This window comes from Ambystoma mexicanum, chromosome 2p, assembly GCF_040938575.1.
Source record: "Ambystoma mexicanum isolate Mex_15411 chromosome 2p, UKY_AmexF1_1, whole genome shotgun sequence".
In the NCBI taxonomy this organism is placed as follows: domain Eukaryota; kingdom Metazoa; phylum Chordata; class Amphibia; order Caudata; family Ambystomatidae; genus Ambystoma; species Ambystoma mexicanum.
The window spans coordinates 804,614,731-804,630,699 of NC_090923.1; the positions used below are offsets into that span (position 1 = coordinate 804,614,731).

Consider the following 15,969-nt stretch of genomic DNA (forward strand, 5'->3'; position numbering starts at 1 on the left):
GTTTGTCAATTCATACATTGCATTTCTTAGACAAAACCTACCATCTATTTGTTTGTTTGCCCATTTGCACACCATAAAATCTGGACTTGAAATGTAATTTCATTTAATGTAATTTTCCAATATTATTTAGCATATGGTAAAATATAACTGACATTCAGAAATCGAATTTGCGTGATCTTTTTAACTTAATTTTATTGTGCACTATTTTTACATAAAATGTACATCCTCCTAGATTTACTGCCTCTTTTTTCCAAACTTCACATTATAAGTTCTGTTTGTATATAAATTACACACCATAAAAAGTCATGCGACACTCACTAAACATAGATGAAAAAATGTCATCCTAACAGAAGTGTGTTGTAAAGGTTGATCAGTGCTAATGAATCCTGACACTGATATGCAGGAATTATCATTTATTCAGGAACATACTTTACAGGCTGTGGCAAGCCTCACCAGGATTGTATCAACTGACAGAATGTAAACCAACCACAAACAATTCCACAAAGAACCGTACAAGGGAAACATTCAATCCTGACCAAACTATGTACAGATTATATATACAGGAGGAAATGTATGAAAAACAGAACAACTAGCTCTGAAACCCCAATAAACTTTAGTAATATCACAACACACCTTCCTCATAATTAATTGTCCAACAGAGACTCAGCACCTTTAGCAACTCAGCAATACTTAGCAACTCTCTCCTTGCTTCACACCTCACCACCCATTATTCTCACAGCATTACTGAGATCCTTCTCCACAATTTGTGAACTGAAAACTTCTCACCATACTTCTTCCCCTTCCTTGGCAAAAGAATTCTCACTTTGTCCCCATGGACAAATGCAGTGAATCTACAACTCTGCACCGTGTCATACCTGCATTTTGTAACCTCTCGATTTCTCAGGATCCGATTTCTAACCATCTTCCCATCCACACTCACTAACTTGGATTTGTCAAGCCACCCTGAAGTGAGAAAGGTTTTAGGCTTCCTCCCTCTAAAAAGTTCAAAAGGTGTTGCACCAGTAACACCATGGGGTGTCACTCTGTACTGAAATACTCTCTGCAACAAGTCACTCTTCCGATCCCCACCATTAGCCACCGTCATTCTCACACCTTCCATGATCGTCTTGTTTAACCTCTCTACACACCCGTTGGTCTGAGGATGATATAGAGAGGTCTTCTTGTGCCAAATCCCTAAGGATCTTAGCCAATCCTCAAATTCACCTGACACAAATTGAGGACCATTGTCACTCCCTACATAAGTAGGAAATGCTTAAAAACACACCTTCAAGGAATTCGATTCCATGTCTTGATGCGATCTCGTTCAATACTTCGACCTACGGCCACTTACATGACATCTACATTACAACTACATAGCACCCGAAAGATGGAGTGGCCCCATGTCACTTTCTTTGCACATACTACACTTATCCACTCGCTGTTCAATGTTTTTGTCCATCTGAGGCCACCAGAAATCCACTCTAATAACAGACTTTGTCCTCGATATCCCGATATGGGATTTGTGACCTAGGCTAATCACAATCTCTCTCATCCCTTCGGGGACTAACAACCTCTCTCTCTTATAAACCAATCCATCATGAACACTCAATTCATTCTTAACTCTCCTCAAACCACAAAACCCAGGACATTTGTCTTTGCATTTGTCAAAGTCCACATTACGCCATCTCTCTACTGTGAACTGCTTCACCAACTGATGCAACTCATCATGGTTGTATTCCTCTGACCAACGCATCTGATCCAAACAAATATCCAAAACATATTTGTCCAATTCTTCAACCTCATCAATACCTTTTTTTAGCCTCAACAGCATTGCATGACAACCCATCGGCTATCGCGTTCCTTTTCCCTTTTAGTGTTCCAGCATGAAATCCAGTTCTTGAACTTTTAGTTACCCTGTGAGAGGACCGAGGAGCAGGCTGCACCAAAGGTCGTTAAACTACCTGCATTGGGATCAGACAACGTGGACTGGGGTAGGAAGGCCGTCAGCAACGGGAAGACCCATGACGGCACCTGTGGAACATGGGGAAGGACAGCTGACCATGAGGCCGTTAGATGACAGCCCGCACACGTCCCTCTGAACCCCGAGGATACTTGCATCTCGGTACACATGCAACCCACTACCAGTGCCCGGAATGAAGATCCGGAAGAAGGCAAGTTACACTAGCTGCCCCAAGGTTCGAAGGTTCACAAAGTGGAAAGCAATTATCAACTCCCATACACGTACCATGTGCTTACGAGGTGCTGCGCTCTCAGGTACGATACTCCACTTTCCTCGCAGCCGCCGCGTGACGAGACATCATGGCAACCCTCAGCTGGGGAAGAAGGGGGCAGAGCTTGGGAGGGAGGAAATAGACTTCCACTGAGTGTCATTTCCAATTGGCTGGTAACCCTCCAGCCCCCAAATAAGACAGAAAGAGAAGAATGACTGATGTGTGTTCGTTCGTTCTCTGACAGAACAGCCGGACCTCGTAGGAGAGAACAGCGTCGGAGCCCATCTCGGCGTACGAGGACTAATCTCCAGGCAGCTTCTCTGTACCCTTATTCAATAACCCAAGGCAAAGGGCTTCTTAAAAAGACTGAATAAAGTCCTAGAGTTCTGATTCAAGGGCTTCTTTTTAATTTTTTGTTTGATGCTAATGAAGAGCCCTCTTTTGTTCAGGCAACTGGTGTTCCCCTCTCCATCCTTACATACCCACTTGACAATTCGTCTAGACACCCCATCTAAACCTCCTCTGTTAAAAATGTTGACTAAAGGTTTATGATCAGTCCCGACAACAAATGACCTCCCGAACAAGTACACTTCGAATTTCATTATGGCCCAGACCATGACCAGAGCTTCTTGCTCAATGACAGAATAATGCCTTTCGGCATCATTTAGTGTCCTGGACGAGAGCGCTATAGTCCTCTCCCTCCCTTCATCATCTACCTGCATCAAAACTCCTCCTATACCCAAATCACTGGCATCAATATAGTTTTCAAATCACTCCTAAAACCACTCACCAGATACTCTTTAATGGCTTGAAACTCTTTTGCACACTCTGAATCCCACACAAATGTCACCCCTTTTCTCATGAGCTTTCTGAGGGCACTAGTACAATTCGCCAATCCCTTCATGAACTTTGCATAATACTCTACCATCCCCAGAAAAGATACCACTTACATCTTGTTCCTGGGCTTAGGCATCTCCACAATAGCCTTGACGGTACTGACATTTGGGTTAACTACCTCACTCAACAAATTATGCCCTAGATAATCCACTTCATTTTGCCTGAAACGACGTTTGAAAATGTCAATGCTAGCGCTGAATCAAATAACCTTTCGAAGTCTCTGATCATGTTCTTCTGCATTCCCTCTTGTAAGGAAGGCATTGAACCATGAATGAAGACAGACACAAATGAGGCACAGTTCAAGGGTGTTTATTTAGCAATGGGGTGGTAGAACGCCTATCTAGCCCGATATTTAAGAATGGGAGCAAGCTCGGTCATCAAATATTAAATAACTTAGTCCTAGTAGTGTCTTGTCAAATCAAAATGGCACATATTAAAATAACTTATTGCCAATCCTTAAGCTATAACAAATGTGTGCAGGAAAAAGGTATATGCAAGAGAAAACAGTGTTCATTAAAGTGTGTATAAGGATGACTGAACAGTGAGGTTCTCTTCCCCAAGTTTTCAGCACGGGACAAGGTCGCACACTCTGGCTTTGGAACACTCTCTGGCTTCTTTGGGTTGAGGATGCAGTTTGGGACATAATCCAGGGCCTTCCGCGACAGTTTCTTTCTAAAAACAAAGTCTCTCATACGCAGAAGGCCTGGGCAGACACAAAACAAAGTTCCTTCTCTTTAGGATCTCAAAGTTGCCAAGGCTCATGTTCACAGTTCATACTGGGTCTCCCTCAGCCAGACTCGGACCTCACAATCACAACACTGGTAGGGGTTTCCTTCCCCTAAACTTCCAATCCCTTAAATTCACAGTTTCACAGTCTCAAATGTTAGTCTAAACAGAGACTTTCGATTGGACATTTTCACTATGCCGGACCCCTCTGTTACTCTGTAGAATCTCTCCACTGTCGGGCAAGGTGCAGATGTCTTTGAGGTTGTATTTTCACTATATGTGCCATAATGCACCTTTCCTTATGGTTAAATATTGGATTTCATGCTCACAGAAAAAGTTCTTATATTTCGGACAAGTTCTCGCTTCAGCCTCACGCACGTGCCGGGTTTCCCCTCACTTAAAAACTCACTGGCCACGCGATGCTGTCTGGAAAAGACTATCGGCCCTCAGATCTGAGGTCAGGGTCTTGCCACCTGCCCCTCTGTCTCCCTGGGGATCAACATCCACCTAGGGAAAGCAGCACTGGCCTGTATCTGGCCTGCTTCGAGCAGCTCTCCTTGCTTTTTGGTTCTCTCTCCAGGCTGCAAGCCTCCAGCCACATAGGGTCAGTGTTCTGGCGTCTTGCTTTTCTTGGCCCAAGTAGCAAGTGGGGCTGGGAATGAGAAGGGATCCCCTGCTGGACTCAGCCACACAGCCTCCCTTCAGTTCTCCTAACTGCTGCTCTCTGTTCTGCCAGGAACTCCAGCTTTTATACACCTGTCAGTATGAGTTCTGGGCTGGGTCTGGCTGTCCTGCCTGATTCTATTAGTGGGACAGTCCAGTATTAGCATGGGGCAATCTGTCTTCTGTCACTCAGTGTGGTTTTGAGTAATCTTTATTCTTCTTAAGTCACCTCCTCCTCTTCTAAGTGATTTCTCAAAATTGCCCAGGGGGAGTTGTGATGGAAAAATTGTCCGTTAAAGGCAGAATGGTTGGAATTGTGATTGAGCTCTTGACCCTGCTTGGTCTCAGTGGGGCAGCGCCACTGCATATTACTGGAGGTATTCTTTCTAGCTGTTGTACATGGGTAACTCAGTGGGGTAAGGGCATTATGGGAGTTGTAGTTCCTTCAGCCGTGGACCCCTTGTTACCACAATGTTTACATTTGGTTTCCCTCATTTGGGCTCGGGCCATGGATCTCTGTTGTTCGGGCTCGGATCCCTTTAGCACAATATTCAGATTTGGTCTCCCTCGTTCGGGCTCCGATGGGTTTTGCTTAAACAGTCGCAGGACCACTTCGATTCACTTCACACAATGTTCTTATCAATCTTCTCCTTTCGTTTCTGGCACTTCTTGGCGGGATACCTTACAGAGACCTTTAATTGAGCACACTAGCAGTGCCGGCCCACTCTGTCACATGTGTTGTACCTTTCTTCGATTAGTTCAAACATCCATCAGCAATTTAGCTTTCCTTGTGTTTTTCATCGCACGTGTTAAAAATCTTCCTTCTTGCGCTCTTTATACAATGTTGCCTTTTGCAACCTTTACTTCAACACAGACCGTCTTGTATTGGTCTCTCCAACTCAGTGGCTGTGTTAATCTTACTGGTGCTGCTTTAATCTTGGAACCAAGGACTGTACCACGGCAGCTGCTGCTCCTCCCCGACTAGATCAGCCATGTAGGAGAGCCCTGGGGATCGCCAACACACAATGCAGGATTCTTCAGTCTTGTTTCCTGGTCTTACGCCTTTCGATCCGAAGGACTTTAGAAAGTAACGTTTTTCCACCGGAAAGGTCAAGGGCATTTCCTTCCTGGTGCTTCCTTCTTGGTTTGCCGTCTTTCTCCCCTTGTTCAGCTGGTGCCTCGTGAACACTTTCTTCGTGTGCTTTGCCTCGCTCAGAGTGTGCTCTTGTTCTCAGCCTTTTATCCGTGTGGGGAAGCCAAATGGAAGTCAGGTGTATGTGGTTACCATTAATTGCCTGAGCTTGCCTGACCACAGTAGTGGGACATGTTAGGTAAAATGCTTGGGTGTGAGTTTGTTTTCTCCCAGAGCGGGCTGTCGGTGTTAAAGTGTTCTTGTAGGGAAAGGGGAGGGGGGGTAGAGTTCCTATATATCCTACCGGGTAGGATGGGCTGAAGGTGTTACAGGGAAGAGGATAATGCATCTCGCCATCAGGTGTCCTACTGCCACCCCCGAAGACCTCTCACCCAGGTGATCCTCCTGCACTGGTCCACCCCCATGGTCTGGATCCAAAGGTGATGGCCGTGCCCTGGCCACCTGAGAGAGAGACCCGCGGGGGCTAGCGGATGAGACACCTTCTGGTTTCTAACAGAGACCAGTGAGGTGCACAGTCTCAGGGATGACAGATAAGAAGTGGACACTGCAGAAGGATTGAAGCGTTCCTTGCAGATTTTATACAGTTTGCCCATGCTGTTAGTAGCCCCAGAGATGCAGGATTGGAAATGGGCCTTCTTCTTCGAGCGGATGCAGAGTCTGTATTGCCTTTGGAGCAGGTGGCAGGCCAGTATGAGGATGTGCCTGAGGCCTGCCACTTCTGCACTTGTGTTTGAGAGGCTAGGTCAGAGTCATACCAGGTGCTGCGCTTGGATGCTCTCTTCATGCAGATCCTCCTGATGGGGCAAGGATGTTCAGGGTGCTGGTGATAGAGAGGTGCAGATTGGCAAGGGCCCAGTCAGTATGGGATTCCGAGGCAGGAGTAGGTGAAGGAATTAAAGTGGTGTCAAGAGCAGCAACTGACACTTACTCCATCAGTCGAATGACTGAGAAGGAGACTGGCAGTGTAGACAGAGGGTTAGCCGGGTGACCTAAGAGATCATTATATATAAATTGTCTTATAAGTACTGTAGACTTCCATGCATTATCGGAAATATTATGAGCTACTGTTGACAATCTGTGAATATAAACATTGGGCCATTTCCAATGAGACTTGGCAATACCACTTCTCCGACCTGTGCCTTGATTCTGGAGGGAAAGCCATTCACATAGGGCTGAAAAGTCAGATATTGTAGTCAGGAATAATGTGTTTTATCACTAAATATGACAGTTGACATTTTTCGCATATTATCTTCCGAATATTATTGAAACATTTTCACAGGAAGGTGTTACAGCATCGGATACCATTTTGTGTCACACATACTCCGAACAGACGGTTTGTTTGATCTTTTCATGTGTCTAGTGTTTAACTGCCATCTTATTCTGAGATAATCACATTTCAAATGTGAGAATTGTGGGGAGGGGGTAATTAACCGAGTCATAAGACCTGTAGATGTATGGCAAACTCAAGGTGGGTGAGTGGTTGGATGGACGGAACGACAAATAGGAATGTGGATAAATCATTGTGTACAATGTGCAGGCGGATGGATGGATGGATGGATGGATGGGCATTTGACTGAGTACAGATACTTGCGTGAGTGAATGAATGAAAGAATAAACTTGCATAACTTATCTCTCCAAAGTAAAGACACTCCTATTTTACTTTTAAAGAACATTTTTAGTTTTAGCTATAAGGTGACACTGTAAGCACAGCATAGAAGCCAAAACTATTAGCATGGGAAGTGAAAATAGGAGGACGGTGGTATGTGAGGAGGGACACACAGCCTGTGGGTGTTGTTTGACTTTAACACCAATTGACCACCCATGGCCACGCTAGTACCTATGGCGATTCCGACCCACTAGCTGGCACTCCCCACCCAAAACACACCCCTGGGATCTCTTTGATCTAGCTCTATGCTTTTAAAGAGATGACAAGGTTATTCATAAACAGTGTTGTCAAGGTTACTAATGGCTTGATTGCATCTATAAAGCAGCACCTGGTTTAATAAAAAATGTCTTAACCAATTATGCCATCAGCTATTTGATTTATAAGAAATGTGTGTCCTTGCAGGAACATTCACTTAAAAAATAAGCACTGACAAAGCAAACAATGTTGGCTCCCATATTGGCTTTGCCAAGGCTTGTTGTACTTTGTTATTGGTGTTAGTGTTATTACATGGCCTGCGGTAGCGGCCATGTAGTTATGGTTAAGTTGCTCATCTCATAGAAAGAGCACTTTTTGGACAGCTTATAACTTCGCTCCCCCTAGACGAATCCTCATAAAACTTTGCAAAAAACGTATATGGCCCACTCTGAATTTCTTTCCAAAGTTTGGTGAGGTTTGGTCAAGGGGGGCAAAGTTATAGGAGGGGTCCCAAAATTTATTTTTTTCGCATAGACTGAATGGAGAAACAATTTCTGTCATGACTAAAGCCCAAAGCGCTGGACGGAATTTCACCAAATTTGCGGTAGGAGCAGCGGCTTGGTCCCGGAAGCGTGATTTTGTAAATTTGGTGAAAATCCATCCAGTCATTTTTTTTAAAACAACCAAAAGTAGGTCTCAAGAAACGTGTGATATCTATGTCTGCTCCGCGGACACACTTCCTTGTTCGCTCTGCGGACAGGACACCGATTGGATAATCAGCTTGCGTCATGTCCGCGGACACATGACGTGTTCGCTGATTGGTTGAAGTGAAGCGTGAGGTGCATCAGATTTTTGCCAACGCCCGCCATCTTGGGATTTGCGGACAGCAGCCGGTGTCCGCGGACATCGCGGTAAAAACATATTAAAAAACACAACATTGCACTTGTCAAACTTATCAAATAATCTCTGGGGATGTGAGGGGTGATGAGGATGGGATGGAATATGGCTGCAAGAAGCAAAAAAACAGGTGTTTTTCACTGCGAAAGTCCGCAAACAGTTCAGACGTTCGCAAACAGTCTGTGAAGTTCATGGACACCTCTGCATTACAGGGTTGGTGAAAAGCAGTTCTTGGATGGCTTTTAACTTTGGCGCCATTTACTGAAACTGCATGAAATTTTGCAATTATATTCCTGATCTGATCCTGAATGTGTTTGCAAAGTTCGGTGGGATTCTGTCAAGAGGGGCCGAATTAGAGGGGGTCTCAAAATAATGCAAAGGCTTATGAATGAGGTGCCATTTGATGAATCTACACCTAATTTGGCAAACTGATAATACATATAGATATAAATGTTTTTGCAAAGTTTGTTGGATTTTGTCAAGAGGGGGCAAAATTAGAGGGGGCGCCCAAAAAATCTAAAGGCTTATAAATGTGGTGCCATTTGACAAATCTACACAAAGGTTTGCAGAAAGATCATAGATCTAGATGCAAATGTTTTCGTAAAGTCTGAATGGATTTTGTGAACTGGGGGCTATGTTATATGACGATTGTATGTTCATACATTTGACACTTTTGAAAAAATAAAACCTGGGTGGATTTCCAGCAAACTTGTGAAAGGAGCATTGAGAAGGACCTGAAAGCATGGTTTTGCAAATGTGCCTGTGTTTTCTGTCATAATGTAGGTACAAAAATAGTGATATACCTTTGGTGACTGAGGTGTAGCCTGTGGCCATGGGCACTGGCCAGATTGTGCGGGTCATTGAATAAGGTTGTGATCTGGACAATCTGGCTACTGGCCATGACCACAAGGGGAAAAAACATGGGGTGAAATTGGCCATGTCCACCTGGGACTGGCTTTGTTGTAAAGTTATTCGAAATTGGGTTAGATTCGAAAAGGAAGAAAAATGTGTTTGTGGTAATATGGTCATAGAGTTCTCTTTTTGCCTTCTGTAGACTGTCATGGAAAGCAAAGAGGGGCCCTGTATGGAACCCTCCCTTCCCTTTCCATGGTGGCCATCATGGAAAAGGATTTTCCTTCCTACATCGGGACTCCTCCGGTGTAGGAAGAAAAATCCTTTTTTTTGGCACTCCAGATTCCCGCTTTGGGAACCTAGGGTGCTAAAGGCCTTCATCCCCCATTACAAGGGCTCGAATGGGAGATAATGGTCCAGAGACCTCGTTATCCACCCTCGCTTCGCTTGTGCTGATAACTTGGGCTGCCGGGCCGGTATCCACCGTTCCAGTCCCTGGAAAGGAGGATGAACGCCACAATATTCCCATTAGCATAACACAAAATGCAAATGGAATGTTGGAAAATCTTATTGAGTCTATGTACTTTACTGAGAAATATAAAGTAGATGGAGTCTATACGTTTTTTTTTTTGTTATATTATTTTAACTGTGAAAGGTGGTTCCTAATGGAAGATTTCTTTTATTGTTTTTGGATGTATTTTTGTTTTTTTTTTGGCAGGAAAGCTAAGAACGAAAGGTGGGGAGGGAAGAGGCACCAAACACTAATATGGAGGGGTAGGTGGACAGGGGAAAATGTTGCGCGTGTGTTATTTCTAAGGTAAGGGGCATTGTTTCTCATGCTCCTTCATTACAGCAGTGGTGGTGGCTCTTGGAGAGGAGGGATGGCATTAGCTGATGCCATTTTAAGATAAATAGTAGTTTTGCTAAATGTATGTACTGTGTACTAGATTCACAATGGATAATGAGTAGGAATAGGTGTTGGAGCTGTGCAATGGAAATTTTGAAGTTGAAAATTCCTAGATCAGTAGAAAATGCAGTTCGGAACTGCCCGCGGAGCACAGATCTTATTGTGAAGTGCGGACGGGTTCTCGGACACGTCATGATGCCGCGCGCCAGCGTATGGTCATGTGGCACAGTCCGAAAGGTCTGCAATGAAGTCATATGTTCGTAGACGTCTACGGATGCAAAACTAGTTGAAATAGTTGCAAAAAGTATATCAAAGTGTTTAAAATGATTCTAGAAGGTGAGAAATGGCAGTTTTAAGGTGACACTTTGTAAATTGGACACAAATCCTGATATATTGGGAAAGTATGATATTAGTAAATTGTGGGAAAATCGCATGCACTGGTAAAAACCCATGAAATTCACTGAAAAAACGTTGTTAAAGGACGTTATGGTTAAGTTGCACTAATAAAAACCAATGAAATTCACTGAAAAAACTTTATTATAGGGACATTATGGTTAAGTAGGACTAATAAAAACCTTTGTAATTCACTGAAAAACCTTTGTTAAAGGGACGTTATGGTTACAAGTAAACCCGAAAACCCCCACAAATTCGCCAGTTATGGTAAGCCAAGCAACCACCGTGCACTGCTAAGACTAACACCGAGGACATCAAAATTGACATCACAAATGTCATTGATGACATCACTCAGCTTTGTGACTGATGTATTGATTTTAGTTGGTGTATTTAATTAATAATCATTTATCTGAGAAGTGGGTAATAAATAATTATGAAGTAACACAGGCTTGCTAAAGCCAATCGCACGTTGATTCCTGCATACGCTGGTGAAAACTTCACTTTCCAGCTCCGGCACACTGGCTCCGACGTGTGTTTAGGCCAGTTTGTGGCCAGGTTGCAGTGTTCAGCGGGAGAATCTGCCGGATAATTATTCAATTTGGTGACAATACAGTGTACAAGTAAGCAGTGTCTAGAGACCTTAACTTTTTGTATATACGGATTCGGGAGGACTTGGGGACCATGATTGTTTTCACCAATGCTGAACTGAAGGAGCTTGATTTGAACATGGGGCAGTTCTCCTTGCTTACATTAGAAAAGATCAGCAAACTAGGTATAGAGAGTATAGGTCAACTCCTCTTTTGCCCTTAATTCCAAACAAAATCAAGAATGCATGGATTACTCCACTTCTTAAGAAGCTGAATCTTTGTCCTGAGAATGCATCGAACTACAGACCCATCACAAATACCACCTTCCTGTTGAAGATTTTGGACAGAGTAGCATATAACCAAATTTCCATCTTTCTGGAGAAGAATATTTATCATGATTATCAGTCGCGTTTCCATATGAACCACGGAGCCAAGACGCTCTGTTGGCTCTCAAGTCCCACCTACTTCACAGGATGGATGGAGGTCATATATCACTTCTTATGATTCTTGACCTGTCAGCAGCTTTTCATCTGGTGGATCATTCCATCTTGTCCACCAGGTTAAAGAATAATGCTAAATTCTCTCAAGCAGCTGTTGATTGGATCACCTCTTTTTTGGAGGGGAGGCAAGTCAGAGTGGCTAGTGATGGCGCTGAAGCAAAACCAACCACACTGATGTAGGACGTCCCACAGGGAGCCTGTGTCGCACTTCTTCTACATCTTTATGATCCTTTTTTCCAGATGCTGGTACAGGAAGAGATCATACTTGCAAACTATGCAGACGACACTCGGTGTGTTATCCTCATCGCAGGATCTTATATAAAGGATGAATTACTCATGAACAACATTTTTCAAAAAAATCATCATTGGATGGTGGCTAATGGTTTAGCCATCAATAGCTCTAAAACGGAGCTTCTTTTAGTTGGGTCAGAGGTTAAACTCGAGAAGTTAGGAACCAGCTATAAGAATTTTACTATAGACAATTGGGAAATTGACGTTATGAGTAAAGTAAAAACCCTGGGCATCTATTTAGATAAAAACCTAAATATGAAAGCCCAAGTTAATAGCCTAATCTCTTCGGCATCCTACTTCATTAAACTTTTCCAATGTCTTAGACCTTTTGTAACTGAAAAAAACTCAGAAACTCTGGCAAAGGCCATTATAGGCTCCAAAATAGATTATTGTTCTAGCCTCTTGGCGGGCCTGCCCTTATCAGAGTTTAATCATCTCCAGGTCATACAGAAAGGAGCCATAAGAGTTGTTAAATGTATTACAAAAAGAGACCACGTGTGGGAAGCATGTAGAAGTCTGCATTGGCTTCCTGTTCAGGCTAGGGTTTCCTTCAGGTTACTTCTCATTACACATTAATGTGTTCATGGAATTATGCCTGCCTATCTGAAAGAAAGTATCATCCCCAAGAAGAACATCAGAACCCATAGATCCGCTGAGTCGAATCTTCTTAAGGTTCCCAGATTCAAGACCAAAACGTCCAGGGATGCCGCTTTCGTGCCTGTAGCTCCTCAGACATGGAATTCCCTCATTCCGCCGTTGAGAGCCATTGCATCTTTTGAGGTCTTTAAGAAAGGGCTGAAAACTGTTCTCTTCTCCTAAACTCTGAGCCTTCTTTTGAAATGGCCTTCCTGTGAACCTACTGTTATGATCCTCCAGCTACTTATATGTTTGTTGTGTCAGTCAGTTACTTTGATGTTCAGCGCCCTTAAGCCTTCTGGTACCTGGTGCTCTATACAAATTCTAAAACATAAACATAAGAGAGACTGCTGGGAAATCCCCTTCTACTTATATTAATAGCAAAGAGAGGCTTTTAAAAGTAGCAGCTTTGCTGAACGTTAGGTCAGCTGTAAATCATGCTATAGAGATACATCATTTTATTGAATTTTATGATCTGGACTATATGTCCCTCACCGAAACCTTGTTTAATGATACCTCACAGGCCATGTATCACATATTAGTCCCTCAGGGCTACTCCATACAGACTATAAATAGAACATCTAAAAGGGGTGATGGGGTGGCGGTTATCAGAGTTCCATTAAAGCTATCCCATTTGCAGGTATTAGAGTGGGATGACTCTATTCAGGTTGGGCATGTGTGCATTTGGTGCACATCAACCAGAACTATTAAACTTCTGTTTGGGTATCACCCACCAGGATCAGCAAAATCATTCTTGGAAAAACTGTATCATTTCCTAATTGTTATCGGCAGTAAGCATAAGGAATTACTTTGTTTATGTGACTTTAACATCTGGGCTGAGGACATGACCTGAGCGGATTCTAGGGAGCTGGCGGAGATCCTAGAGGTTCATGAGAGATGAGATCTCTGGTAAATGTTCCCATCTCACGGCCACTGCCTTGATTTATTTTTATACAAAGGGGAAATTATACATTTTTTAGATACTCTCCCAGTCTCATGGACTGACCATGATGCCAGAAGGTTTGGCCTGGCAGTAAGTGAGAAATTGTATGAGACAAAAGACAATTGCATACTCACCCAATTACGCAAATCAAAGCAGTTGAGATCTCTGGAAAAGAAATGGAGGAAGAGGCAAACCCATATTAATTCAGAGTCGATCAAGAGCACGCAAAAAAACTATTTTTGAAGCAAAAATCTAAATCTTTAATGAATAAGATTGAGAAAGCCACCAACAGACCAAGAGAACTGTAGTCTATTATTTCGAACTTTGTGGAACCAAATTGTGCTTCCATAGCCTCAGCAGTTTCACAAGCACAGGCAGATGCCTTTAATAACTATTTTGTAAAAAGAAATGAGAATTAATTAGAGAAAGGTTTGCTCAATCGTTACCGATTGATTCGGAGGAGCATTTGGGTGTTAGTGAAGCCACTAAAGCAGATGGTTTAGTTGTTCCGAAACCTTTTACGTTTACAAGGTTTTTGGAGGATACTATACGCTCTTTACTCTCCAACTTAAAACCCACAAATTGTGTTATTTGCAATTCCATCATCAGTAGCAAAACGACTGGCATCGGACATCGGCCCTTTCATTACTGATTTTACAAATCTCTAATGACCGGTATTGTACTGGCAAATTTGAAAAAGGCAGTCGTCACTGCATTGTTGAAAAAGGCAAAATTAGATCCCACGAACCTGCAAAATTACAGACCAGTGGCGGGATCGCAATGGCCTGGAAAAATTGTAGAAAAAATCGTTGCATCTCAATTACAGCAGTATGAGAAAAAGGAGAATTTACTGGACCCTCTACAATCGGGTTTCCGACCGGGATTCGGTACGGAGACTGCAATGTTGACGGTCTGGGAAGACCTTCTAGAGACGGCAGATCAAGGTGACAAATCCCCTTTGATTATGTTGGACCTGTGTGCTGCATTTGATACAGTAGACCATAAGATTTTGCTGAGATGCCTTGAGGAGGTGGCAAAGGTTTCTACACAAGCTTTATTGTGGTTTGCGTCATTTATGACTGGTAGAGAGCAAAGGTTACAATTTGGAGGATTCCTGTTGGATTCCCGTATGCAAACTTGTGGTGTCCCTCAAGGTTCTTCACTCTCCCCTCTCCTCTATAATTTATATGTAAAACCTCTTATGGATATCCTGAGGAGACATCGAGTGAAATTTCACTCATTTGCTGATGACACTCAGATATTTCTGAGAGTAGAGAGCTCGGAGGACACGTTTGAACTAGTGGAACTCTGTTGAAAGGAGATACAAGCTTGGATGTATACGAACCAACTGTTGCTAAATGCCAATAAGACAGAGGTGGCATTGTTTGGCTCTGAATATCAATTGAAACATAACAAGCAAGCATTGTCACCATGTTTTTTGGGATCACAATTGGATTTCTCTCTCAAAATAAAACATTTGGGTTGTATCTGGGAAGACAACATGGGGAGTGGGGCACAGGTTAGTGCGAAAGTACAATCTGTATTCTGCACCCTACGGATGTTAAGACAGATCCTACCGTTTATAGCAGACAAGTACCGGGCGACAGTCGTGGGAACCCTCATCAACTCACAACTGGATTTTGGTAATGCTCTGCTGACTCAAATCCCGGCAACCCAACTACACAGACTGCAGGTAGCCCAAAATGCAGCAGTTAGATTGGTGTTCAGGGTGGCAAAATCATCCCCTATCTCTAATTTAAGGCGGTCATGCATTGGTTGGCTGTGAAGGAAGACATAGGGCCTCATTACAGTTCGGGCGGTCCGGAATTAACAGTGGCGGTAAACCCGCCGCCACTGTTAATTCTGGACCGTCCGATCCCGAGTCCTGCTGACGGGAGGGGATCTTCCCGCCAGGTCTGACCTGGCGGGTTGAACACCTTCCGCCTGCAGGTGGACGTGGAAACACCAGCACCATCACGAGATGATGCCAGTGTTTCCACTTCCCCATTCCCATTGAGTCCTGTGGGACTCAATGGGAATGGAGATTTACACCATTCCGCCTCCGGGATTCCCAGGACACCAGGGTCGTAATGCCCTGGTAATTCCGGGAGTCACGGAGGCGGAATGGTAATACGAGTCCGGCGGTGACCAGGCAATTTTACCGCCGCGGATACTGCCGGACTCGTAATGAGGCCAATAGACTTTAAAATTCTTTACGTGATCTTCAAATGCGTGAACCAATTAGCACCAAGTTATCTTCCTGATAAAATCAAGACATACATTCTAGGCCCTCAACTGCGCTCCTGCGACAATATGTTGTTGCAGGTGCCATGGTCAAGATATCGGAATAAAGGGGATCGAAGGTTCGGAGTTTCTGGAACACAAAACTCTCATCCCATTCCGAAAAGGTTCTGAAATCCTATTTATTTTGC

At 43.6% G+C, this 15,969-nt stretch overlaps 1 protein-coding gene across 1 annotated transcript in view; it reads left to right on the forward strand.

Moving 5' to 3' along the window:
* MAP3K10 (mitogen-activated protein kinase kinase kinase 10) overlaps positions 1 to 15,969 on the forward strand; it is a 561,838-nt gene that overhangs the window by 453,907 nt on the left and 91,962 nt on the right. The window lies entirely within an intron of this gene.